The sequence below is a fragment of the Dendrobates tinctorius genome, unplaced genomic scaffold (genome assembly GCF_039654945.1).
Source record: "Dendrobates tinctorius isolate UK_male_01 unplaced genomic scaffold, ASM3965494v1 ptg000350l, whole genome shotgun sequence".
NCBI classification, from domain to species: domain Eukaryota; kingdom Metazoa; phylum Chordata; class Amphibia; order Anura; family Dendrobatidae; genus Dendrobates; species Dendrobates tinctorius.
The window spans coordinates 3575994-3603022 of NW_027362016.1; the positions used below are offsets into that span (position 1 = coordinate 3575994).

Sequence of the window (27029 nt, forward strand, 5' to 3'; positions counted from 1 at the left end):
TTTCGGCAAAATGCTTTTTCTTCACCGTTTACATTTTAAGGAGATATTAAACAAAGCACATGGACTGATCATGATCAAAAGGCCTAAAAATCTTAACTATCTACAGAAAACAAAATGTTAAAAATTTGAGAAACGGTAACTTTTTCCTTTTGAACACATGAATGTTTTTTAGTAATTTTTCCTCTATTTTGTTTTATTTCAGATTGACTTAGCTGTAAGAGGATTAAAAGGTAACCTGATAGCTGAAACAGACAGCACTTATCAGACACTAGCTGAATGATTATAGTCAGCTTGTTTGACTTTGAAACACTGAGGCATTACTGAGACAAATGTCCTTAAAAAATATGCTGTGGACAAAGTCAAAAAGGCAAAAAACACAAGCTCCACACAGGTCCGTCATCTTTAATTTGAAATATAGGAGGTTTCTACTTTAATGGTGAGACAAAGCATCTACATATTTGACATTGCTCCAGTGAGTAGAGCCCACTTAAAAATGTATGGGTTGCTTGTCTCTGCAAGCAAAAGCTGGGCACTAAACTGGCATACTTGCAATGCTGGATGGTTCAGAGTGAAAACACCTATAGGCTGACAATAGTAATTGCAGGTGTTGATTAACTCATTGTGCAAAATAATTTCTAAAATGTGGTCACTTTGGGAGGTTTTCTGCTGTTTTGGTACTCTGCAAATTTCATCTGCAAGGTATTCCTGCAAAATCTGCATTGCAAAACCCAAATAGGGCTCTTCCTTTCAAAGCCCTGCTGTGTGGCCAAACAGTAGTTTCTGAAGAAATGTGGTGCATCACCGCTTTTGTGAGAAATCTAACATTTCTAATATCCAAACAAAATAAATGGAGGTTTAAAAATTAATGCAGACGAAAAGTACGCATATAAAAAATGTTATTTATTGACTTTTTTGGGGTGGTGTGACAAGTTTTTAATCACAAGGAATGGTAACATTTCTGCTGACTAGCATGGAAGGAGTTAAGTTCCAATTGCATATCGAAGTCAAGATGGCAGAGTGGTCTAAGGCGCTGCGTTTAGGTTGCAGTTTCCCCTGGAGGCGTGGGTTCAAATCCCACTTCTGACATCAACATTTAATTTCAAGAAACTTTATCTTCATGTAATGTGGTTTTGAAAAATTTCCTGAGAGTCTTTGGAGTGAATCTGAATTTGTCCTCTCAAAAAAGAACTCTAGGAACATCAAACAGATTTTTTGTGCATATGTCTGTTGTTCTTTTGGCACTAGAAAAATCTTTTGGCACTAGAAAAATCCTTTGGACAGTCAATGAGGAGGGACTATTTCACCTCTTTGTGTTCTCTGTCCCTATTAGGGTAGGGAATCAACCTTCTACAGTGCTGTCATGAAATATATCTAGAAACGGATTTGCTGGTAAGTCTACTTTCATAGTTTTCACCTCACACATCAATAGACCATAACGATATTTAATAAACAAAAACTTAACAAGTAGGTAATCATAGTTTAAAAAATGTGAAATGCCCATGTCATTCTGACATGTTTCAGCACATTTTGGGACAAATGGTCTCACTTTTAACAATCAATAAAATATTTTCTCTAAATTTTTGTCTCTTTTTTGCTCCAATTGTTTGTATCTCATAAAAAATAAAACTTGATGTAACATTATGCATGCAAATTGTGTTTTATGTGCGACCATGACCTATTCTAGAAGCACAGGGTCAGAATTATACTGGTGCATGGAGACAAACTGAAAATGTAAAAATTCAATGGCAAAATTGCTGTCTTTTTCTACTCATTCACAAATAGTTAATGAATGTTATTAAATATGTACAGCAAAATGGAAGGCGTTTCAAATAGAAATCATGCTTCAAAAAACAGTCAAATGAAAAATTATAATATATCCCTCCAGGTGTGACACTTGACATTTGCAGAGTGTCAAACCCCCCAGAAAATGTATAGATATGGCCGAAATAGCTCAGTTGGGAGAGCGTTAGACTGAAGATCTAAAGGTCCCTAGTCCAATCCCGGGTTTCGGCAAAATGCTTTTTCTTCACCGCTTACATTTTAAGGAGATATTAAACAAAGCACATGGACTGATCATGATCAAAAGGCCTAAAAATCTTAACTATCTACAGAAAACAAAATGTTAAAAATTTGAGAAACGGTAACTTTTTCCTTTTGAACACATGAATGTTTTTTAGTAATTTTTCCTCTATTTTGTTTTATTTCAGATTGACTTAGCTGTAAGAGGATTAAAAGGTAACCTGATAGCTGAAACAGACAGCACTTATCAGACACTAGCTGAATGATTATAGTCAGCTTGTTTGACTTTGAAACACTGAGGCATTACTGAGACAAATGTCCTTAAAAAATATGCTGTGGACAAAGTCAAAAAGGCAAAAAACACAAGCTCCACACAGGTCCGTCATCTTTAATTTGAAATATAGGAGGTTTCTACTTTAATGGTGAGACAAAGCATCTACATATTTGACATTGCTCCAGTGAGTAGAGCCCACTTAAAAATGTATGGGTTGCTTGTCTCTGCAAGTAAAAGCTGGGCACTAAACTGGCATACTTGCAATGCTGGATGGTTCAGAGTGAAAACACCTATAGGCTGACAATAGTAATTGCAGGTGTTGATTAACTCATTGTGCAAAATAATTTCTAAAATGTGGTCACTTTGGGAGGTTTTCTGCTGTTTTGGTACTCTGCAAATTTCATCTGCAAGGTATTCCTGCAAAATCTGCATTGCAAAACCCAAATAGGGCTCTTCCTTTCAAAGCCCTGCTGTGTGGCCAAACAGTAGTTTCTGAAGAAATGTGGTGCATCACCGCATTTGTGAGAAATCTAACATTTCTAATATCCAAACAAAATAAATGGAGGTTTAAATATTAATGCAGACGAAAAGTACGCATATAAAAAATGTTATTTATTGACTTTTTTGGGGTGGTGTGACAAGTTTTTAATCACAAGGAATGGTAACATTTCTGCTGACTAGCATGGAAGGAGTTAAGTTCCAATTGCATATCGAAGTCAAGATGGCCGAGTGGTCTAAGGCGCTGCGTTTAGGTTGCAGTTTCCCCTGGAGGCGTGGGTTCAAATCCCACTTCTGACATCAACATTTAATTTCAAGAAACTTTATCTTCATGTAATGTGGTTTTGAAAAATTTCCTGAGAGTCTTTGGAGTGAATCTGAATTTGTCCTCTCAAAAAAGAACTCTAGGAACATCAAACAGATTTTTTGTGCATATGTCTGTTGTTCTTTTGGCACTAGAAAAATCCTTTGGACAGTCAATGAGGAGGGACTATTTCACCTCTTTGTGTTCTCTGTCCCTATTAGGGTAGGGAATCAACCTTCTACAGTGCTGTCATGAAATATATCTAGAAACGGATTTGCTGGTAAGTCTACTTTCATAGTTTTCACCTCACACATCAATAGACCATAACGATATTTAATAAACAAAAACTTAACAAGTAGGTAATCATAGTTTAAAAAATGTGAAATGCCCATGTCATTCTGACATGTTTCAGCACATTTTGGGACAAATGGTCTCACTTTTAACAATCAATAAAATATTTTCTCTAAATTTTTGTCTCTTTTTTGCTCCAATTGTTTGCATCTCATAAAAAATAAAACTTGATGTAACATTATGCATGCAAATTGTGTTTTATGTGCGACCATGACCTATTCTAGAAGCACAGGGTCAGAATTATACTGGTGCATGGAGACAAACTGAAAATGTAAAAATTCAATGGCAAAATTGCTGTCTTTTTCTACTCATTCACAAATAGTTAATGAATGTTATTAAATATGTACAGCAAAATGGAAGGCGTTTCAAATAGAAATCATGCTTCAAAAAACAGTCAAATGAAAAATTATAATATATCCCTCCAGGTGTGACACTTGACATTTGCAGAGTGTCAAACCCCCCAGAAAATGTATAGATATGGCCGAAATAGCTCAGTTGGGAGAGCGTTAGACTGAAGATCTAAAGGTCCCTAGTCCAATCCCGGGTTTCGGCAAAATGCTTTTTCTTCACCGTTTACATTTTAAGGAGATATTAAACAAAGCACATGGACTGATCATGATCAAAAGGCCTAAAAATCTTAACTATCTACAGAAAACAAAATGTTAAAAATTTGAGAAACGGTAACTTTTTCCTTTTGAACACATGAATGTTTTTTAGTAATTTTTCCTCTATTTTGTTTTATTTCAGATTGACTTAGCTGTAAGAGGATTAAAAGGTAACCTGATAGCTGAAACAGACAGCACTTATCAGACACTAGCTGAATGATTATAGTCAGCTTGTTTGACTTTGAAACACTGAGGCATTACTGAGACAAATGTCCTTAAAAAATATGCTGTGGACAAAGTCAAAAAGGCAAAAAACACAAGCTCCACACAGGTCCGTCATCTTTAATTTGAAATATAGGAGGTTTCTACTTTAATGGTGAGACAAAGCATCTACATATTTGACATTGCTCCAGTGAGTAGAGCCCACTTAAAAATGTATGGGTTGCTTGTCTCTGCAAGCAAAAGCTGGGCACTAAACTGGCATACTTGCAATGCTGGATGGTTCAGAGTGAAAACACCTATAGGCTGACAATAGTAATTGCAGGTGTTGATTAACTCATTGTGCAAAATAATTTCTAAAATGTGGTCACTTTGGGAGGTTTTCTGCTGTTTTGGTACTCTGCAAATTTCATCTGCAAGGTATTCCTGCAAAATCTGCATTGCAAAACCCAAATAGGGCTCTTCCTTTCAAAGCCCTGCTGTGTGGCCAAACAGTAGTTTCTGAAGAAATGTGGTGCATCACCGCATTTGTGAGAAATCTAACATTTCTAATATCCAAACAAAATAAATGGAGGTTTAAAAATTAATGCAGACGAAAAGTACGCATATAAAAAATGTTATTTATTGACTTTTTTGGGGTGGTGTGACAAGTTTTTAATCACAAGGAATGGTAACATTTCTGCTGACTAGCATGGAAGGAGTTAAGTTCCAATTGCATATCGAAGTCAAGATGGCCGAGTGGTCTAAGGCGCTGCGTTTAGGTTGCAGTTTCCCCTGGAGGCGTGGGTTCAAATCCCACTTCTGACATCAACATTTAATTTCAAGAAACTTTATCATCATGTAATGTGGTTTTGAAAAATTTCCTGAGAGTCTTTGGAGTGAATCTGAATTTGTCCTCTCAAAAAAGAACTCTAGGAACATCAAACAGATTTTTTGTGCATATGTCTGTTGTTCTTTTGGCACTAGAAAAATCCTTTGGACAGTCAATGAGGAGGGACTATTTCACCTCTTTGTGTTCTCTGTCCCTATTAGGGTAGGGAATCAACCTTCTACAGTGCTGTCATGAAATATATCTAGAAACGGATTTGCTGGTAAGTCTACTTTCATAGTTTTCACCTCATACATCAATAGACCATAACGATATTTAATAAACAAAAACTTAACAAGTAGGTAATCATAGTTTAAAAAATGTGAAATGCCCATGTCATTCTGACATGTTTCAGCACATTTTGGGACAAATGGTCTCACTTTTAACAATCAATAAAATATTTTCTCTAAATTTTTGTCTCTTTTTTGCTCCAATTGTTTGCATCTCATAAAAAATAAAACTTGATGTAACATTATGCATGCAAATTGTGTTTTATGTGCGACCATGACCTATTCTAGAAGCACAGGGTCAGAATTATACTGGTGCATGGAGACAAACTGAAAATGTAAAAATTCAATGGCAAAATTGCTGTCTTTTTCTACTCATTCACAAATAGTTAATGAATGTTATTAAATATGTACAGCAAAATGGAAGGCGTTTCAAATAGAAATCATGCTTCAAAAAACAGTCAAATGAAAAATTATAATATATCCCTCCAGGTGTGACACTTGACATTTGCAGAGTGTCAAACCCCCCAGAAAATGTATAGATATGGCCGAAATAGCTCAGTTGGGAGAGCGTTAGACTGAAGATCTAAAGGTCCCTGGTCCAATCCCGGGTTTCTGCAAAATGCTTTTTCTTCACCGTTTACATTTTAAGGAGATATTAAACAAAGCACATGGACTGATCATGATCAAAAGGCCTAAAAATCTTAACTATCTACAGAAAACAAAATGTTAAAAATTTGAGAAACGGTAACTTTTTCCTTTTGAACACATGAATGTTTTTTAGTAATTTTTCCTCTATTTTGTTTTATTTCAGATTGACTTAGCTGTAAGAGGATTAAAAGGTAACCTGATAGCTGAAACAGACAGCACTTATCAGACACTAGCTGAATGATTAGTCAGCTTGTTTGACTTTGAAACACTGAGGCATTACTGAGACAAATGTCCTTAAAAAATATACTGTGGACAAAGTCAAAAAGGCAAAAAACACAAGCTCCACACAGGTCCGTCATCTTTAATTTGAAATATAGGAGGTTTCTACTTTAATGGTGAGACAAAGCATCTACATATTTGACATTGCTCCAGTGAGTAGAGCCCACTTAAAAATGTATGGGTTGCTTGTCTCTGCAAGCAAAAGCTGGGCACTAAACTGGCATACTTGCAATGCTGGATGGTTCAGAGTGAAAACACCTATAGGCTGACAATAGTAATTGCAGGTGTTGATTAACTCATTGTGCAAAATAATTTCTAAAATGTGGTCACTTTGGGAGGTTTTCTGCTGTTTTGGTACTCTGCAAATTTCATCTGCAAGGTATTCCTGCAAAATCTGCATTGCAAAACCCAAATAGGGCTCTTCCTTTCAAAGCCCTGCTGTGTGGCCAAACAGTAGTTTCTGAAGAAATGTGGTGCATCACCGCATTTGTGAGAAATCTAACATTTCTAATATCCAAACAAAATAAATGGAGGTTTAAAAATTAATGCAGACGAAAAGTACGCATATAAAAAATGTTATTTATTGACTTTTTTGGGGTGGTGTGACAAGTTTTTAATCACAAGGAATGGTAACATTTCTGCTGACTAGCATGGAAGGAGTTAAGTTCCAATTGCATATCGAAGTCAAGATGGCCGAGTGGTCTAAGGCGCTGCGTTTAGGTTGCAGTTTCCCCTGGAGGCGTGGGTTCAAATCCCACTTCTGACATCAACATTTAATTTCAAGAAACTTTATCATCATGTAATGTGGTTTTGAAAAATTTCCTGAGAGTCTTTGGAGTGAATCTGAATTTGTCCTCTCAAAAAAGAACTCTAGGAACATCAAACAGATTTTTTGTGCATATGTCTGTTGTTCTTTTGGCACTAGAAAAATCCTTTGGACAGTCAATGAGGAGGGACTATTTCACCTCTTTGTGTTCTCTGTCCCTATTAGGGTAGGGAATCAACCTTCTACAGTGCTGTCATGAAATATATCTAGAAACGGATTTGCTGGTAAGTCTACTTTCATAGTTTTCACCTCATACATCAATAGACCATAACGATATTTAATAAACAAAAACTTAACAAGTAGGTAATCATAGTTTAAAAAATGTGAAATGCCCATGTCATTCTGACATGTTTCAGCACATTTTGGGACAAATGGTCTCACTTTTAACAATCAATAAAATATTTTCTCTAAATTTTTGTCTCTTTTTTGCTCCAATTGTTTGCATCTCATAAAAAATAAAACTTGATGTAACATTATGCATGCAAATTGTGTTTTATGTGCGACCATGACCTATTCTAGAAGCACAGGGTCAGAATTATACTGGTGCATGGAGACAAACTGAAAATGTAAAAATTCAATGGCAAAATTGCTGTCTTTTTCTACTCATTCACAAATAGTTAATGAATGTTATTAAATATGTACAGCAAAATGGAAGGCGTTTCAAATAGAAATCATGCTTCAAAAAACAGTCAAATGAAAAATTATAATATATCCCTCCAGGTGTGACACTTGACATTTGCAGAGTGTCAAACCCCCCAGAAAATGTATAGATATGGCCGAAATAGCTCAGTTGGGAGAGCGTTAGACTGAAGATCTAAAGGTCCCTGGTCCAATCCCGGGTTTCGGCAAAATGCTTTTTCTTCACCGTTTACATTTTAAGGAGATATTAAACAAAGCACATGGACTGATCATGATCAAAAGGCCTAAAAATCTTAACTATCTACAGAAAACAAAATGTTAAAAATTTGAGAAACGGTAACTTTTTCCTTTTGAACACATGAATGTTTTTTAGTAATTTTTCCTCTATTTTGTTTTATTTCAGATTGACTTAGCTGTAAGAGGATTAAAAGGTAACCTGATAGCTGAAACAGACAGCACTTATCAGACACTAGCTGAATGATTAGTCAGCTTGTTTGACTTTGAAACACTGAGGCATTACTGAGACAAATGTCCTTAAAAAATATACTGTGGACAAAGTCAAAAAGGCAAAAAACACAAGCTCCACACAGGTCCGTCATCTTTAATTTGAAATATAGGAGGTTTCTACTTTAATGGTGAGACAAAGCATCTACATATTTGACATTGCTCCAGTGAGTAGAGCCCACTTAAAAATGTATGGGTTGCTTGTCTCTGCAAGCAAAAGCTGGGCACTAAACTGGCATACTTGCAATGCTGGATGGTTCAGAGTGAAAACACCTATAGGCTGACAATAGTAATTGCAGGTGTTGATTAACTCATTGTGCAAAATAATTTCTAAAATGTGGTCACTTTGGGAGGTTTTCTGCTGTTTTGGTACTCTGCAAATTTCATCTGCAAGGTATTCCTGCAAAATCTGCATTGCAAAACCCAAATAGGGCTCTTCCTTTCAAAGCCCTGCTGTGTGGCCAAACAGTAGTTTCTGAAGAAATGTGGTGCATCACCGCATTTGTGAGAAATCTAACATTTCTAATATCCAAACAAAATAAATGGAGGTTTAAAAATTAATGCAGACGAAAAGTACGCATATAAAAAATGTTATTTATTGACTTTTTTGGGGTGGTGTGACAAGTTTTTAATCACAAGGAATGGTAACATTTCTGCTGACTAGCATGGAAGGAGTTAAGTTCCAATTGCATATCGAAGTCAAGATGGCAGAGTGGTCTAAGGCGCTGCGTTTAGGTTGCAGTTTCCCCTGGAGGCGTGGGTTCAAATCCCACTTCTGACATCAACATTTAATTTCAAGAAATTTTATCTTCATGTAATGTGGTTTTGAAAAATTTCCTGAGAGTCTTTGGAGTGAATCTGAATTTGTCCTCTCAAAAAAGAACTCTAGGAACATCAAACAGATTTTTGTCCATATGTCTGTTGTTCTTTTGGCACTAGAAAAATCCTTTGGACAGTCAATGAGGAGGGACTATTTCACCTCTTTGTGTTCTCTGTCCCTATTAGGGTAGGGAATCAACCTTCTACAGTGCTGTCATGAAATATATCTAGAAACGGATTTGCTGGTAAGTCTACTTTCATAGTTTTCACCTCATACATCAATAGACCATAACGATATTTAATAAACAAAAACTTAACAAGTAGGTAATCATAGTTTAAAAAATGTGAAATGCCCATGTCATTCTGACATGTTTCAGCACATTTTGGGACAAATGGTCTCACTTTTAACAATCAATAAAATATTTTCTCTAAATTTTTGTCTCTTTTTTGCTCCAATTGTTTGCATCTCATAAAAAATAAAACTTGATGTAACATTATGCATGCAAATTGTGTTTTATGTGCGACCATGACCTATTCTAGAAGCACAGGGTCAGAATTATACTGGTGCATGGAGACAAACTGAAAATGTAAAAATTCAATGGCAAAATTGCTGTCTTTTTCTACTCATTCACAAATAGTTAATGAATGTTATTAAATATGTACAGCAAAATGGAAGGCGTTTCAAATAGAAATCATGCTTCAAAAAACAGTCAAATGAAAAATTATAATATATCCCTCCAGGTGTGACACTTGACATTTGCAGAGTGTCAAACCCCCCAGAAAATTTATAGATATGGCTGAAATAGCAAAGTTGGGAGAGCATTAGACTGAAGATCTAAAGGTCCCTGGTCTAATCCCGGGTTTCGGCAAAATGCTTTTTCTTCACCGTTTACATTTTAAGGAGATATTAAACAAAGCACATGGACTGATCATGATCAAAAGGCCTAAAAATCTTAACTATCTACAGAAAACAAAATGTTAAAAATTTGAGAAACGGTAACTTTTTCCTTTTGAACACATGAATGTTTTTTAGTAATTTTTCCTCTATTTTGTTTTATTTCAGATTGACTTAGCTGTAAGAGGATTAAAAGGTAACCTGATAGCTGAAACAGACAGCACTTATCAGACACTAGCTGAATGATTATAGTCAGCTTGTTTGACTTTGAAACACTGAGGCATTACTGAGACAAATGTCCTTAAAAAATATGCTGTGGACAAAGTCAAAAAGGCAAAAAACACAAGCTCCACACAGGTCCGTCATCTTTAATTTGAAATATAGGAGGTTTCTACTTTAATGGTGAGACAAAGCATCTACATATTTGACATTGCTCCAGTGAGTAGAGCCCACTTAAAAATGTATGGGTTGCTTGTCTCTGCAAGCAAAAGCTGGGCACTAAACTGGCATACTTGCAATGCTGGATGGTTCAGAGTGAAAACACCTATAGGCTGACAATAGTAATTGCAGGTGTTGATTAACTCATTGTGCAAAATAATTTCTAAAATGTGGTCACTTTGGGAGGTTTTCTGCTGTTTTGGTACTCTGCAAATTTCATCTGCAAGGTATTCCTGCAAAATCTGCATTGCAAAACCCAAATAGGGCTCTTCCTTTCAAAGCCCTGCTGTGTGGCCAAACAGTAGTTTCTGAAGAAATGTGGTGCATCACCGCATTTGTGAGAAATCTAACATTTCTAATATCCAAACAAAATAAATGGAGGTTTAAAAATTAATGCAGACGAAAAGTACGCATATAAAAAATGTTATTTATTGACTTTTTTGGGGTGGTGTGACAAGTTTTTAATCACAAGGAATGGTAACATTTCTGCTGACTAGCATGGAAGGAGTTAAGTTCCAATTGCATTTCCAAGTCAGGATGGCCGAGTGGTCTAAGGCGCTGCGTTTAGGTTGCAGTTTCCCCTGGAGGCGTGGGTTCAAATCCCACTTCTGAAATCAACATTTAATTTCAAGAAACTTTATCTTCATGTAATGTGGTTTTGAAAAATTTCCTGAGAGTCTTTGTAGTGAATCTGAATTTGTCCTCTCAAAAAAGAACTCTAGGAACATCAAACAGATTTTTTGTGCATATGTCTGTTGTTCTTTTGGCACTAGAAAAATCCTTTGGACAGTCAATGAGGAGGGACTATTTCACCTCTTTGTGTTCTCTGTCCCTATTAGGGTAGGGAATCAACCTTCTACAGTGCTGTCATGAAATATATCTAGAAACGGATTTGCTGGTAAGTCTACTTTCATAGTTTTCACCTCATACATCAATAGACCATAATGATACTTAATTAACAAAAACTTAACAAGTAGGTAATCATAGTTTAAAAAATGTGAAATGCCCATGTCCTTCTGACATGTTTCAGCACATTTTGGGACAAATGGTCTCACTTTTAACAATCAATAAAATATTTTCTCTAAATTTTTGTCTCTTTTTTGCTCCAATTGTTTGCATCTCATAAAAAATAAAACTTGATGTAACATTATGCATGCAAATTGTGTTTTATGTGCGACCATGACCTATTCTAGAAGCACAGGGTCAGAATTATACTGGTGCATGGAGACAAACTGAAAATGTAAAAATTCAATGGCAAAATTGCTGTCTTTTTCTACTCATTCACAAATAGTTAATGAATGTTATTAAATATGTACAGCAAAATGGAAGGCGTTTCAAATAGAAATCATGCTTCAAAAAACAGTCAAATGAAAAATTATAATATATCCCTCCAGGTATGACACTTGACATTTGCAGAGTGTCAAACCCCCGAGAAAATGTATAGATATGGCAGAAATATCTCAGTTGGGAGAGCGTTAGACTGAAGATCTAAAGGTCCCTGGTCCAATCCCGGGTTTCGGCAAAATGCTTTTTCTTCACCGTTTACATTTTAAGGAGATATTAAACAAAGCACATGGACTGATCATGATCAAAAGGCCTAAAAATCTTAACTATCTACAGAAAACAAAATGTTAAAAATTTGAGAAACGGTAACTTTTTCCTTTTGAACACATGAATGTTTTTTAGTAATTTTTCCTCTATTTTGTTTTATTTCAGATTGACTTAGCTGTAAGAGGATTAAAAGGTAACCTGATAGCTGAAACAGACAGCACTTATCAGACACTAGCTGAATGATTATAGTCAGCTTGTTTGACTTTGAAACACTGAGGCATTACTGAGACAAATGTCCTTAAAAAATATGCTGTGGACAAAGTCAAAAAGGCAAAAAACACAAGTTGAACACAGGTCCGTCATCTTTAATTTGAAATATAGGAGGTTTCTACTTTAATGGTGAGACAAAGTATCTACATATTTGACATTGCTCCAGTGAGTAGAGCCCACTTAAAAATGTATGGGTTGCTTGTCTCTGCAAGCAAAAGCTGGGCACTAAACTGGCATACTTGCAATGCTGGATGGTTCAGAGTGAAAACACCTATAGGCTGACAATAGTAATTGCAGGTGTTGATTAACTCATTGTGCAAAATAATTTCTAAAATGTGGTCACTTTGGGAGGTTTTCTGCTGTTTTGGTACTCTGCAAATTTCATCTGCAAGGTATTCCTGCAAAATCTGCATTGCAAAACCCAAATAGGGCTCTTCCTTTCAAAGCCCTGCTGTGTGGCCAAACAGTAGTTTCTGAAGAAATGTGGTGCATCACCGCATTTGTGAGAAATCTAACATTTCTAATATCCAAACAAAATAAATGGAGGTTTAAAAATTAATGCAGACGAAAAGTACGCATATAAAAAATGTTATTTATTGACTTTTTTGGGGTGGTGTGACAAGTTTTTAATCACAAGGAATGGTAACATTTCTGCTGACTAGCATGGAAGGAGTTAAGTTCCAATTGCATATCGAAGCTGTCTAAGGCGAGCGGTCTAATACCGAGCGTTCTAAGGCGCTGCGTTCAGGTCGCAGTCTCCCCTGGAGGCGTGGGTTCAAATCCCACTTCTGACATCAATATTTAATTTCAAGAAACTTTATCTTCATTTATTGATTAGATGAGGTCAAACAAAACTTAGTAATGTGGTTTTGAAAAATTTCCTGAGAGTCTTTGGAGTGAATCTGAATTTGTCCTCTCAAAAAAGAACTCTAGGAACATCAAACAGATTTTTTGTGCATATGTCTGTTGTTCTTTTGGCACTAGAAAAATCCTTTGGACAGTCAATGAGGAGGGACTATTTCACCTCTTTGTGTTCTCTGTCCCTATTAGGGTAGGGAATCAACCTTCTACAGCGCTGTCATGAAATATATCTAGAAACGGATTTGCTGGTAAGTCTACTTTCATAGTTTTCACCTCATACATCAATAGACCATAACGATACTTAATAAACAAAAACTTAACAAGTAGGTAATCATAGTTTAAAAAATGTGAAATGCCCATGTCATTCTGACATGTTTCAGCACATTTTGGGACAAATGGTCTCACTTTTAACATTAACAATCAATAAAATATTTTCTCTAAATTTTTGTCTCTTTTTTGCTCCAATTGTTTGCATCTCATAAAAAATAAAACTTGATGTAACATTATGCATGCAAATTGTGTTTTATGTGCGACCATGACCTATTCTAGAAGCACAGGGTCAGAATTATACTGGTGCATGGAGACAAACTGAAAATGTAAAAATTCAATGGCAAAATTGCTGTCTTTTTCTACTCATTCACAAATAGTTAATGAATGTTATTAAATATGTACAGCAAAATGGAAGGCGTTTCAAATAGAAATCATGCTTCAAAAAACAGTCAAATGAAAAATTATAATATATCCCTCCAGGTGTGACACTTGACATTTGCAGAGTGTCAAACCCCCCAGAAAATGTATAGATAAGGCCGAAATAGCTCAGTTGGGAGAGCGTTAGACTGAAGATCTAAAGGTCCCGGGTTTCGGCAAAATGCTTTTTCTTCACCGTTTACATTTTAAGGAGATATTAAACAAAGCACATGGACTGATCATGATCAAAAGGCCTAAAAATCTTAACTATCTACAGAAAACAAAATGTTAAAAATTTGAGAAACGGTAACTTTTTCCTTTTGAACACATGAATGTTTTTTAGTAATTTTTCTTCTATTTTGTTTTATTTCAGATTGACTTAGCTGTAAGAGGATTAAAAGGTAACCTGATAACTGAAACAGTCAGCACTTATCAGACACTAGCTGAATGATTATAGTCAGCTTGTTTGACTTTGAAACACTGAGGCATTACTGAGACAAATGTCCTTAAAAAATATGCTGTGGACAAAGTCAAAAAGGCAAAAAACACAAGCTCCACACAGGTCCGTCATCTTTAATTTGAAATATAGGAGGTTTCTACTTTAATGGTGAGACAAAGCATCTACATATTTGACATTGCTCCAGTGAGTAGAGCCCACTTAAAAATGTATGGGTTGCTTGTCTCTGCAAGCAAAAGCTGGGCACTAAACTGGCATACTTGCAATGCTGGATGGTTCAGAGTGAAAACACCTATAGGCTGACAATAGTAATTGCAGGTGTTGATTAACTCATTGTGCAAAATAATTTCTAAAATGTGGTCACTTTGGGAGGTTTTCTGCTGTTTTGGTACTCTGCAAATTTCATCTGCAAGGTATTCCTGCAAAATCTGCATTGCAAAACCCAAATAGGGCTCTTCCTTTCAAAGCCCAGCTGAGTGGCCAAACAGTAGTTTCTGAAGAAATGTGGTGCATCACCGCATTTGTGAGAAATCTAACATTTCTAATATCCAAACAAAATAAATGGAGGTTTAAAAATTAATGCAGACGAAAAGTACGCATATAAAAAATGTTATTTATTGACTTTTTTGGGGTGGTGTGACAAGTTTTTAATCACAAGGAATGGTAACATTTCTGCTGTCTAGCATGGAAGGAGTTAAGTTCCAATTGCATATCGAAGCGGTCTAAGGCGAGCGGTCTAATACCGAGCGGTCTAAGGTGCTGCGTTCAGGTCGCAGTCTCCCCTCGAGGCGTGGGTTCAAATCCCACTTCTGACATTTAATTTCAAGAAACTTTATCTTCATTTATTGATTAGATGAGGTCAAACAAAACTTAGTAATGTGGTTTTGAAAAATTTCCTGAGAGTCTTTGGAGTGAATCTGAATTTGTCCTCTCAAAAAAGAACTCTAGGAACATCAAACAGATTTTTTGTGCATATGTCTGTTGTTCTTTTGGCACTAGAAAAATCCTTTGGACAGTCAATGAGGAGGGACTATTTCACCTCTTTGTGTTCTCTGTCCCTATTAGGGTAGGGAATCAACCTTCTACAGTGCTGTCATGAAATATATCTAGAAACGGATTTGCTGGTAAGTCTACTTTCATAGTTTTCACCTCATACATCAATAGACCATAACGATACTTAATAAACAAAAACTTAACAAGTAGGTAATCATAGTTTAAAAAATGTGAAATGCCCATGTCATTCTGACATGTTTCAGCACATTTTGGGACAAATGGTCTCACTTTTAACAATCAATAAAATATTTTCTCTAAATTTTTGTCTCTTTTTTGCTCCAATTGTTTGCATCTCATAAAAAATAAAACTTGATGTAACATTATGCATGCAAATTGTGTTTTATGTGCGACCATGACCTATTCTAGAAGCACAGGGTCAGAATTATACTGGTGCATGGAGACAAACTGAAAATGTAAAAATTCAATGGCAAAATTGCTGTCTTTTTCTACTCATTCACAAATAGTTAATGAATGTTATTAAATATGTACAGCAAAATGGAAGGCGTTTCAAATAGAAATCATGCTTCAAAAAACAGTCAAATGAAAAATTATAATATATCCCTCCACGTGTGACACTTGACATTTGCAGAGTGTCAAACCCCCCAGAAAATGTATAGATATGGCAGAAATATCTCAGTTGGGAGAGCGTTAGACTGAAGATCTAAAGGTCCCTGGTCCAATCCCGGGTTTCGGCAAAATGCTTTTTCTTCACCGTTTACATTTTAAGGAGATATTAAACAAAGCACATGGACTGATCATGATCAAAAGGCCTAAAAATCTTAACTATCTACAGAAAACAAAATGTTAAAAATTTGAGAAACGGTAACTTTTTCCTTTTGAACACATGAATGTTTTTTAGTAATTTTTCCTCTATTTTGTTTTATTTCAGATTGACTTAGCTGTAAGAGGATTAAAAGGTAACCTGATAGCTGAAACAGACAGCACTTATCAGACACTAGCTGAATGATTATAGTCAGCTTGTTTGACTTTGAAACACTGAGACATTACTGAGACAAATGTCCTTAAAAAATATGCTGTGGACAAAGTCAAAAAGGCAAAAAACACAAGCTGAACACAGGTCCGTCATCTTTAATTTGAAATATAGGAGGTTTCTACTTTAATGGTGAGACAAAGCATCTACATATTTGACATTGCTCCAGTGAGTAGAGCCCACTTAAAAATGTATGGGTTGCTTGTCTCTGCAAGCAAAAGCTGGCCACTAAACTGGCATACTTGCAATGCTGGATGGTTCAGAGTGAAAACACCTATAGGCTGACAATAGTAATTGCAGGTGTTGATTAACTCATTGTGCAAATAATTTCTAAAATGTGGTCACTTTGGGAGGTTTTCTGCTGTTTTGGTACTCTGCAAATTTCATCTGCAAGGTATTCCTGCAAAATCTGCATTGCAAAACCCAAATAGGGCTCTTCCTTTCAAAGCCCTGCTGTGTGGCCAAACAGTAGTTTCTGAAGAAATGTGGTGCATCACCGCATTTGTGAGAAATCTAACATTTCTAATATCCAAACAAAATAAATGGAGGTTTAAAAATTAATGCAGACGAAAAGTACGCATATAAAAAATGTTATTTATTGACTTTTTTGGGGTGGTGTGACAAGTTTTTAATCACAAGGAATGGTAACATTTCTGCTGACTAGCATGGAAGGAGTTAAGTTCCAATTGCATATCGAAGCGGTCTAAGGCGAGCGGTCTAATACAGAGCAGTCTAAGGCGCTGCGTTCAGGTCGCAGTCTCCCCTGGAGGCGTGGGTTCAAATCCCACTTCTGACATCAACATTTAATTTCAATAAACTTTATCTTCATTTATTGATTAGATGAGGTCAAACAAAACTTAGTAATGTGGTTTTGAAAAATTTCCTGAGAGTCTTTGGAGTGAATCTGAATTTGTCCTCTCAAAAAAGAACTCTAGGAACATCAAACAGATTTTTTGTGCATATGTCTGTTGTTCTTTTGGCACTAGAAAAATCCTTTGGACAGTCAATGAGGAGGGACTATTTCACCTCTTTGTGTTCTCTGTCCCTATTAGGGTAGGGAATCAACCTTCTACAGTGCTGTCATGAAATATATCTAGAAACGGATTTGCTGGTAAGTCTACTTTCATAGTTTTCACCTCATACATCAATAGACCATAACGATACTTAATAAACAAAAACTTAACAAGTAGGTAATCATAGTTTAAAAAATGTGAAATGCCCATGTCATTCTGACATGTTTCAGCACATTTTGGGACAAATGGTCTCACTTTTAACATTAACAATCAATAAAATATTTTCTCTAAATTTTTGTCTCTTTTTAGCTCCAATTGTTTGCATCTCATAAAAAATAAAACTTGATGTAACATTATGCATGCAAATTGTGTTTTATGTGCGACCATGACCTATTCTAGAAGCACAGGGTCAGAATTATACTGGTGCATGGAGACAAACTGAAAATGTAAAAATTCAATGGCAAAATTGCTGTCTTTTTCTACTCATTCACAAATAGTTAATGAATGTTATTAAATATGTACAGCAAAATGGAAGGCGTTTCAAATAGAAATCATGTTTCAAAAAACAGTCAAATGAAAAATTATAATATATCCCTCCAGGTGTGACACTTGACATTTGCAGAGTGTCAAACCCCCCCGAAAATGTATAGATAAGGCAGAAATAGCTCAGTTGGGAGAGCGTTAGACTGAAGATCTAAAGGTCCCTGGTCCAATCCCGGGTTTCGGCAAAATGCTTTTTCTTCACCATTTACATTTTAAGGAGATATTAAACAAAGCACATGGACTGATCATGATCAAAAGGCCTTAAAATCTTAACTATCTACAGAAAACAAAATGTTAAAAATTTGAGAAACGGTAACTTTTTCCTTTTGAACACATGAATGTTTTTTAGTAATTTTTCCTCTATTTTGTTTTATTTCAGATTGACTTAGCTGTAAGAGGATTAAAAGGTAACCTGATAGCTGAAACAGACAGCACTTATCAGACACTAGCTGAATGATTATAGTCAGCTTGTTTGACTTTGAAACACTGAGGCATTACTGAGACAAATGTCCTTAAAAAATATGCTGTGGACAAAGTCAAAAAGGCAAAAAACACAAGCTGAACACAGGTCCGTCATCTTTAATTTGAAATATAGGAGGTTTCTACTTTAATGGTGAGACAAAGCATCTACATATTTGACATTGCTCCAGTGAGTAGAGCCCACTTAAAAATGTATGGGTTGCTTGTCTCTGCAAGCAAAAGCTGGGCACTAAACTGGCATACTTGCAATGCTGGATGGTTCAGAGTAAAAACACCTATAGGCTGACAATAGTAATTGCAGGTGTTGATTAACTCATTGTGCAAAATAATTTCTAAAATGTGGTCACTTTGGGAGGTTTTCTGCTGTTTTGGTACTCTGCAAATTTCATCTGCAAGGTATTCCTGCAAAATCTGCATTGCAAAACCCAAATAGGGCTCTTCCTTTCAAAGTCCTGCTGTGTGGCCAAACAGTAGTTTCTGAAGAAATGTGGTGCATCACCGCATTTGTGAGAAATCTAACATTTCTAATATCCAAACAAAATAAATGGAGGTTTAAAAATTAATGCAGACCAAAAGTACGCATATAAAAAATGTTATTTATTGACTTTTTTGGGGTGGTGTGACAAGTTTTTAATCACAAGGAATGGTAACATTTCTGCTGACTAGCATGGAAGGAGTTAAGTTCCAATTGCATATTGAAGCGGTCTAAGGCGAGCGGTCTAATACCGAGCGGTCTAAGGCGCTGCGTTCAGGTCGCAGTCTCCCCTGGATGCGTGGGTTCAAATCCCACTTCTGACATCAACATTTAATTTCAAGAAACTTTATCTTCATTTATTGATTAGATGAGGTCAAACAAAACTTAGTAATGTGGTTTTTGAAAAATTTCCTGAGAGTCTTTGGAGTGAATCTGAATTTGTCCTCTCAAAAAAGAACTCTAGGAACATCAAACAGATTTTTTGTGCATATGTCTGTTGTTCTTTTGGCACTAGAAAAATCCTTTGGACAGTCAATGAGGAGGGACTATTTCACCTCTTTGTGTTCTCTGTCCCTATTAGGGTAGGGAATCAACCTTCTACAGTGCTGTCATGAAATATATCTAGAAACGGATTTGCTGGTAAGTCTACTTTCATAGTTTTCACCTCATACATCAATAGACCATAACGATACTTAATAAACAAAAACTTAACAAGTAGGTAATCATAGTTTAAAAAATGTGAAATGCCCATGTCATTCTGACATGTTTCAGCACATTTTGGGACAAATGGTCTCACTTTTAACAATCAATAAAATATTTTCTCTAAATTTTTGTCTCTTTTTTGCTCCAATTGTTTGCATCTCATAAAAAATAAAACTTGATGTAACATTATGCATGCAAATTGTGTTTTATGTGCGACCATGACCTATTCTAGAAGCACAGGGTCAGAATTATACTGGTGCATGGAGACAAACTGAAAATGTAAAAATTCAATGGCAAAATTGCTGTCTTTTTCTACTCATTCACAAATAGTTAATGAATGTTATTAAATATGTACAGCAAAATGGAAGGCGTTTCAAATAGAAATCATGCTTCAAAAAACAGTCAAATGAAAAATTATAATATATCCCTCCAGGTGTGACACTTGACATTTGCAGAGTGTCAAACCCCCCAGAAAATGTATAGAAATGGCCGAAATAGCTCAGTTGGGAGAGTGTTAGACTGAAGATCTAAAGGTCCCTGGTCCAATCCCGGGTTTCGGCAAAATGCTTTTTCTTCACCGTTTACATTTTAAGGAGATATTAAACAAAGCACATGGACTGATAATGATCAAAAGGCCTAAAAATCTTAACTATCTACAGAAAACAAAATGTTAAAAATTTGAGAAACGGTAACTTTTTCCTTTTGAACACATGAATGTTTTTTAGTAATTTTTCCTCTATTTTGTTTTATTTCAGATTGACTTAGCTGTAAGAGGATTAAAAGGTAACCTGATAGCTGAAACAGACAGCACTTATCAGACACTAGCTGAATGATTATAGTCAGCTTGTTTGACTTTGAAACACTGAGGCATTACTGAGACAAATGTCCTTAAAAAATATGCTGTGGACAAAGTCAAAAAGGCAAAAAACACAAGCTGAACACAGGTCCATCATCTTTAATTTGAAATATAGGAGGTTTCTACTTTAATGGTGAGACAAAGCATCTACATATTTGACATTGCTCCAGTGAGTAGAGCCCACTTAAAAATGTATGGGTTGCTTGTCTCTGCAAGCAAAAGCTGGGCACTAAACTGGCATACTTGCAATGCTGGATGGTTCAGAGTGAAAACACCTATAGGCTGACAATAGTAATTGCAGGTGTTGATTAACTCATTGTGCAAAATAATTTCTAAAATGTGATCACTTTGGGAGGTTTTCTGCTGTTTTGGTACTCTGCAAATTTCATCTGCAAGGTATTCCTGCAAAATCTGCATTGCAAAACCCAAATAGGGCTCTTCCTTTCAAAGCCCTGCTGTGTGGCCAAACAGTAGTTTCTGAAGAAATGTGGTGCATCACCGCATTTGTGAGAAATCTAACATTTCTAATATCCAAACAAAATAAATGGAGGTTTAAAAATTAATGCAGACGAAAAGTACGCATATAAAAAATGTTATTTATTGACTTTTTTGGGGTGTGTGACAAGTTTTTAATCACAAGGAATGGTAACATTTCTGCTGACTAGCATGGAAGGAGTTAAGTTCCAATTGCATATCGAAGCGGTCTAAGGCGAGCGGTCTAAGGCGCTGCGTTCAGGTCGCAGTCTCCCCTAGAGGCTTGGGTTCCAATCCCACTTCTGACATCAACATTTAATTTCAAGAAACTTTATCTTCATTTATTGATTAGATGAGGTCAAACAAAACTTAGTAATGTGGTTTTGAAAAATTTCCTGAGAGTCTTTGGAGTGAATCTGAATTTGTCCTCTCAAAAAAGAACTCTAGGAACATCAAACAGATTTTTTGTGCATATGTCTGTTGTTCATTTGGCACTAGAAAAATCCTTTGGACAGTCAATGAGGAGGGACTATTTCACCTCTTTGTGTTCTCTGTCCCTATTAGGGTAGGGAATCAACCTTCTACAGTGCTGTCATGAAATATATCTAGAAACGGATTTGCTGGTAAGTCTACTTTCATAGTTTTCACCTCATACATCAATAGACCATAACGATACTTAATAAACAAAAACTTAACAAGTAGGTAATCATAGTTTAAAAAATGTGAAATGCCCATGTCATTCTGACATGTTTCAGCACATTTTGGGACAAATGGTCTCACTTTTAACAATCAATAAAATATTTTCTCTAAATTTTTGTCTCTTTTTTGCTCCAATTGTTTGCATATCATAAAAAATAAAACTTGATGTAACATTATGCATGCAAATTGTGTTTTATGTGCGACCATGACCTATTCTAGAAGCACGGGGTCAGAATTATACTGGTGCATGGAGACAAACTGAAAATGTAAAAATTCAATGGCAAAATTGCTGTCTTTTTCTACTCATTCACAAATAGTTAATGAATGTTATTAAATATGTGCAGCAAAATGGAAGGCGTTTCAAATAGAAATCATGCTTCAAAAAACAGTCAAATGAAAAATTATAATATATCCCTCCAGGTGTGACACTTGACATTTGCAGAGTGTCAAACCCACCAGAAAATGTATAGATATGGCCGAAATAGCTCAGTTGTGAAAGCGTTAGACTGAAGATCTAAAGGTCCCTGGTCCAATCCCGGGTTTCGGCAAAATGCTTTTTCTTCACCGTTTACATTTTAAGGAGATATTAAACAAAGCACATGGACTGATCATGATCAAAAGGCCTAAAAATCTTAACTATCTACAGAAAACAAAATGTTAAAAATTTGAGAAACGGTAACTTTTTCCTTTTGAACACATGAATGTTTTTTAGTAATTTTTCCTCTATTTTGTTTTATTTCAGATTGACTTAGCTGTAAGAGGATTAAAAGGTAACCTGATAGCTGAAACAGACAGCACTTATCAGACACTAGCTGAATGATTATAGTCAGCTTGTTTGACTTTGAAACACTGAGGCATTACTGAGACAAATGTCCTTAAAAAATATGCTGTGGACAAAGTCAAAAAGGCAAAAAACACAAGCTCCACAAAGGTCCGTCATCTTTAATTTGAAATATAGGAGGTTTCTACTTTAATGGTGAGACAAAGCATCTACATATTTGACATTGCTCCAGTGAGTAGAGCCCACTTAAAAATGTATGGGTTGCTTGTCTCTGCAAGCAAAAGCTGGGCACTAAACTGGCATACTTGCAATGCTGGATGGTTCAGAGTGAAAACACCTATAGGCTGACAATAGTAATTGCAGGTGTTGATTAACTCATTGTGCAAAATTATTTCTAAAATGTGGTCACTTTGGGAGGTTTTCTGCTGTTTTGGTACTCTGCAAATTTCATCTGCAAGGTATTCCTGCAAAATCTGCATTGCAAAACCCAAATAGGGCTCTTCCTTTCAAAGCCCTGCTGTGTGGCCAAACAGTAGTTTCTGAAGAAATGTGGTGCATCACCGCATTTGTGAGAAATCTAACATTTCTAATATCCAAACAAAATAAATGGAGGTTTAAAAATTAATGCAGACGAAAAGTACGCATATAAAAAATGTTATTTATTGACTTTTTTGGGGTGGTGTGACAAGTTTTTAATCACAAGAAATGGTAACATTTCTGCTGACTAGCATGGAAGGAGTTAAGTTCCAATTGCATATCGAAGTCAGGATGGCCGAGCGGTCTAAGGCGCTGCGTTCAGGTCGCAGACTCCTACTTCTCCCACTTCTGACATCAACATTTAATTTCAAGAAACTTTATCTTCATTTATTGATTAGATGAGGTCAAACAAAACTTAGTAATGTGGTTTTGAAAAATTTCCTGAGAGTCTTTGGAGTGAATCTGAATTTGTCCTCTCAAAAAAGAACTCTAGGAACATCAAACAGATTTTTTGTGCATATGTCTGTTGTTCTTTTGGCACTAGAAAAATCCTTTGGACAGTCAATGAGGAGAGACTATTTCACCTCTTTGTGTTCTCTGTCCCTATTAGGGTAGGGAATCAACCTTCTACAGTGCTGTCATGAAATATATCTAGAAATGGATTTGCTGGTAAGTCTACTTTCATAGTTTTCACCTCATACATCAATAGACCATAACGATACTTAATAAACAAAAACTTAACAAGTAGTTAATCATAGTTTAAAAAATGTGAAATGCCCATGTCATTCTGACATGTTTCAGCACATTTTGGGACAAATGGTCTCACTTTTAACATTAACAATCAATAAAATATTTTCTCTAAATTTTTGTCTCTATTTTGCTCCAATTGTTTGCATCTCATAAAAAATAAATCTTGATGTAACATTATGCATGCAATTTGTGTTTTATGTGCGACCATGACCTATTCTAGAAGCACAGGGTCAGAATTATACTGGTGCATGGAGACAAACTGAAAATGTAAAACTTCAATGGCAAAATTGCTGTCTTTTTCTACTAATTCACAAATAGTTAATGAATGTTATTAAATATGTACAGCAAAATGGAAGGCGTTTCAAATAGAAATCATGCTTCAAAAAACAGTCAAATGAAAAATTATAATATATCCCTCCAGGTGTGACACTTGACATTTGCAGAGTGTCAAACCCCCCAGAAAATGTATAGATATGGCCGAAATAGCTCAGTTGGGAGAGCGTTAGACTGAATATCTAAAGGTCCCTGGTCCAATCCCGGGTTTCGGCAAAATGCTTTTTCTTCACCGTTTACAAGTGGCTCAAATCCCACCTCTGACATCAACTTTTAATTTCAAGAAACTTTTTTCTTCATTTATTGATTAGATGAGGTCAAACAAAACTTAGTAATGTGGTTTTGAAAAATTTCCTGAGAGTCTTTGGAGTGAATCTGAATTTGTCCTCTCAAAAAAGAACTCTAGGAACATCAAACAGATTTTTTGTGCATATGTCTGTTGTTCTTTTGGCACTAGAAAAATCCTTTGGACAGTCAATGAGGAGGGACTATTTCACCTCTGTGTGTTCTCTGTCCCTATTAGGGTAGGGAATCAACCTTCTACAGTGCTGTCATGAAATATATCTAGAAACGGATTTGCTGGTAAGTCTACTTTCATAGTTTTCACCTCATACATCAATAGACCATAACGATACTTAATAAACAAAAACTTAACAAGTAGGTAATCATAGTTTAAAAAATGTGAAATGCCCATGTCATTCTGACATGTTTCAGCACATTTTGGGACAAATGGTCTCACTTTTAACATTAACAATCAATAAAATATTTTCTCTAAATTTTTGTCTCTATTTTGCTCCAATTGTTTGCATCTCATAAAAAATAAAACTTGATGTAACATTATGCATGCAAATTGTGTTTTATGTGCGACCATGACCTATTCTAGAAGCACAGGGTCAGAATTATACTGGTGCATGGAGACAAACTGAAAATGTAAAAATTCAATGGCAAAATTGCTGTCTTTTTCTACTCATTCACAAATAGTTAATGAATGTTATTAAATATGTACAGCAAAATGGAAGGTGTTTCAAATAGAAATCATGCTTCAAAAAACAGTCAAATGAAAAATTATAATATATCCCTCCAGGTGTGACACTTGACATTTGCAGAGTGTCAAACCCCCCAGAAAATGTATAGATATGGCCGAAATAGCGCAGTTGGGAGAGCGTTAGACTGAAGATCTAAAGGTCCCTGGTCCAATCCCGGGTTTCGGCAAAATGCTTTTTCTTCACCGTTTACAAGTGGTTCAAATCCCACCTCTGACATCAACTTTTAATTTCAAGAAACTTTTTTCTTCATTTATTGATTAGATGAGGTCAAACAAAACTTAGTAATGTGGTTTTGAAAAATTTCCTGAGAGTCTTTGGAGTGAATCTGAATTTATCCTCTCAAAAAAGAACTCTAGGAACATCAAACAGATTTTTTGTGCGTATGTCTGTTGTTCTTTTGGCACTAGAAAAATCCTTTGGACAGTCAATGAGGAGGGACTATTTCACCTCTTTGTGTTCTCTGTCCCTATTAGGGTAGGGAATCAACCTTCTACAGTGCTGTCATGAAATATATCTAGAAACGGATTTGCTGGTAAGTCTACTTTCATAGTTTTCACCTCATACATCAATAGACCATAACGATACTTAATAAACAAAAACTTAACAAGTAGTTAATCATAGTTTAAAAAATGTGAAATGCCCATGTCATTCTGACATGTTTCAGCACATTTTGGGACAAATGGTCTCACTTTTAACATTAACAATCAATAAAATATTTTCTCTAAATTTTTGTCTCTATTTTGCTCCAATTGTTTGCATCTCATAAAAAATAAATCTTGATGTAACATTATGCATGCAAATTGTGTTTTATGTGCGACCATGACCTATTCTAGAAGCACAGGGTCAGAATTATACTGGTGCATGGAGACAAACTGAAAATGTAAAACTTCAATGGCAAAATTGCTGTCTTTTTCTACTAATTCACAAATAGTTAATGAATGTTATTAAATATGTACAGCAAAATGGAAGGCGTTTCAAATAGAAATCATGCTTCAAAAAACAGTCAAATGAAAAATTATAATATATCCCTCCAGGTGTGACACTTGACATTTGCAGAGTGTCAAACCCCCCAGAAAATGTATAGATATGGCCGAAATAGCTCAGTTGGGAGAGCGTTAGACTGAATATCTAAAGGTCCCTGGTCCAATCCCGGGTTTTGGCAAAATGCTTTTTCTTCACCGTTTACAAGTGGCTCAAATCCCACCTCTGACATCAACTTTTAATTTCAAGAAACTTTTTTCTTCATTTATTGATTAGATGAGGTCAAACAAAACTTAGTAATGTGGTTTTGAAAAATTTCCTGAGAGTCTTTGGAGTGAATCTGAATTTGTCCTCTCAAAAAAGAACTCTAGGAACATCAAACAGATTTTTTGTGCATATGTCTGTTGTTCTTTTGGCACTAGAAAAATCCTTTGGACAGTCAATGAGGAGGGACTATTTCACCTCTGTGTGTTCTCTGTCCCTATTAGGGTAGGGAATCAACCTTCTACAGTGCTGTCATGAAATATATCTAGAAACGGATTTGCTGGTAAGTCTACTTTCATAGTTTTCACCTCATACATCAATAGACCATAACGATACTTAATAAACAAAAACTTAACAAGTAGGTAATCATAGTTTAAAAAATGTGAAATGCCCATGTCATTCTGACATGTTTCAGCACATTTTGGGACAAATGGTCTCACTTTTAACATTAACAATCAATAAAATATTTTCTCTAAATTTTTGTCTCTATTTTGCTCCAATTGTTTGCATCTCATAAAAAATAAAACTTGATGTAACATTATGCATGCAAATTGTGTTTTATGTGCGACCATGACCTATTCTAGAAGCACAGGGTCAGAATTATACTGGTGCATGGAGACAAACTGAAAATGTAAAAATTCAATGGCAAAATTGCTGTCTTTTTCTACTCATTCACAAATAGTTAATGAATGTTATTAAATATGTACAGCAAAATGGAAGGTGTTTCAAATAGAAATCATGCTTCAAAAAACAGTCAAATGAAAAATTATAATATATCCCTCCAGGTGTGACACTTGACATTTGCAGAGTGTCAAACCCCCCAGAAAATGTATAGATATGGCCGAAATAGCGCCGTTGGGAGAGCGTTA

General features: G+C 35.6%; 8 non-coding genes across 8 annotated transcripts; all 8 read left to right on the plus strand.

The window, feature by feature from the left end:
* Window positions 1–1003: 1003 nt before the first annotated feature.
* Window positions 1004–1086, plus strand: TRNAL-UAG (transfer RNA leucine (anticodon UAG)). The gene has a single exon. It is a non-coding gene; the product is annotated as a tRNA-Leu (tRNA).
* Window positions 1087–3008: 1922 nt separating this feature from the next.
* Window positions 3009–3091, plus strand: TRNAL-UAG (transfer RNA leucine (anticodon UAG)). The gene has a single exon. It is a non-coding gene; the product is annotated as a tRNA-Leu (tRNA).
* Window positions 3092–4994: 1903 nt separating this feature from the next.
* Window positions 4995–5077, plus strand: TRNAL-UAG (transfer RNA leucine (anticodon UAG)). The gene has a single exon. It is a non-coding gene; the product is annotated as a tRNA-Leu (tRNA).
* A 1901-nt stretch (window positions 5078–6978) lies between these two features.
* TRNAL-UAG (transfer RNA leucine (anticodon UAG)) lies at window positions 6979–7061 on the plus strand. Its single transcript has one exon. It is a non-coding gene; the product is annotated as a tRNA-Leu (tRNA).
* An 835-nt stretch (window positions 7062–7896) lies between these two features.
* Window positions 7897–7969, plus strand: TRNAF-GAA (transfer RNA phenylalanine (anticodon GAA)). Its single transcript has one exon. It is a non-coding gene; the product is annotated as a tRNA-Phe (tRNA).
* Window positions 7970–8962: 993 nt separating this feature from the next.
* Window positions 8963–9045, plus strand: TRNAL-UAG (transfer RNA leucine (anticodon UAG)). The gene has a single exon. It is a non-coding gene; the product is annotated as a tRNA-Leu (tRNA).
* A 1902-nt stretch (window positions 9046–10947) lies between these two features.
* TRNAL-UAG (transfer RNA leucine (anticodon UAG)) lies at window positions 10948–11030 on the plus strand. The gene has a single exon. It is a non-coding gene; the product is annotated as a tRNA-Leu (tRNA).
* An 8957-nt stretch (window positions 11031–19987) lies between these two features.
* On the plus strand, window positions 19988–20060 carry TRNAF-GAA (transfer RNA phenylalanine (anticodon GAA)). Its single transcript has one exon. It is a non-coding gene; the product is annotated as a tRNA-Phe (tRNA).
* Window positions 20061–27029: the final 6969 nt, after the last annotated feature.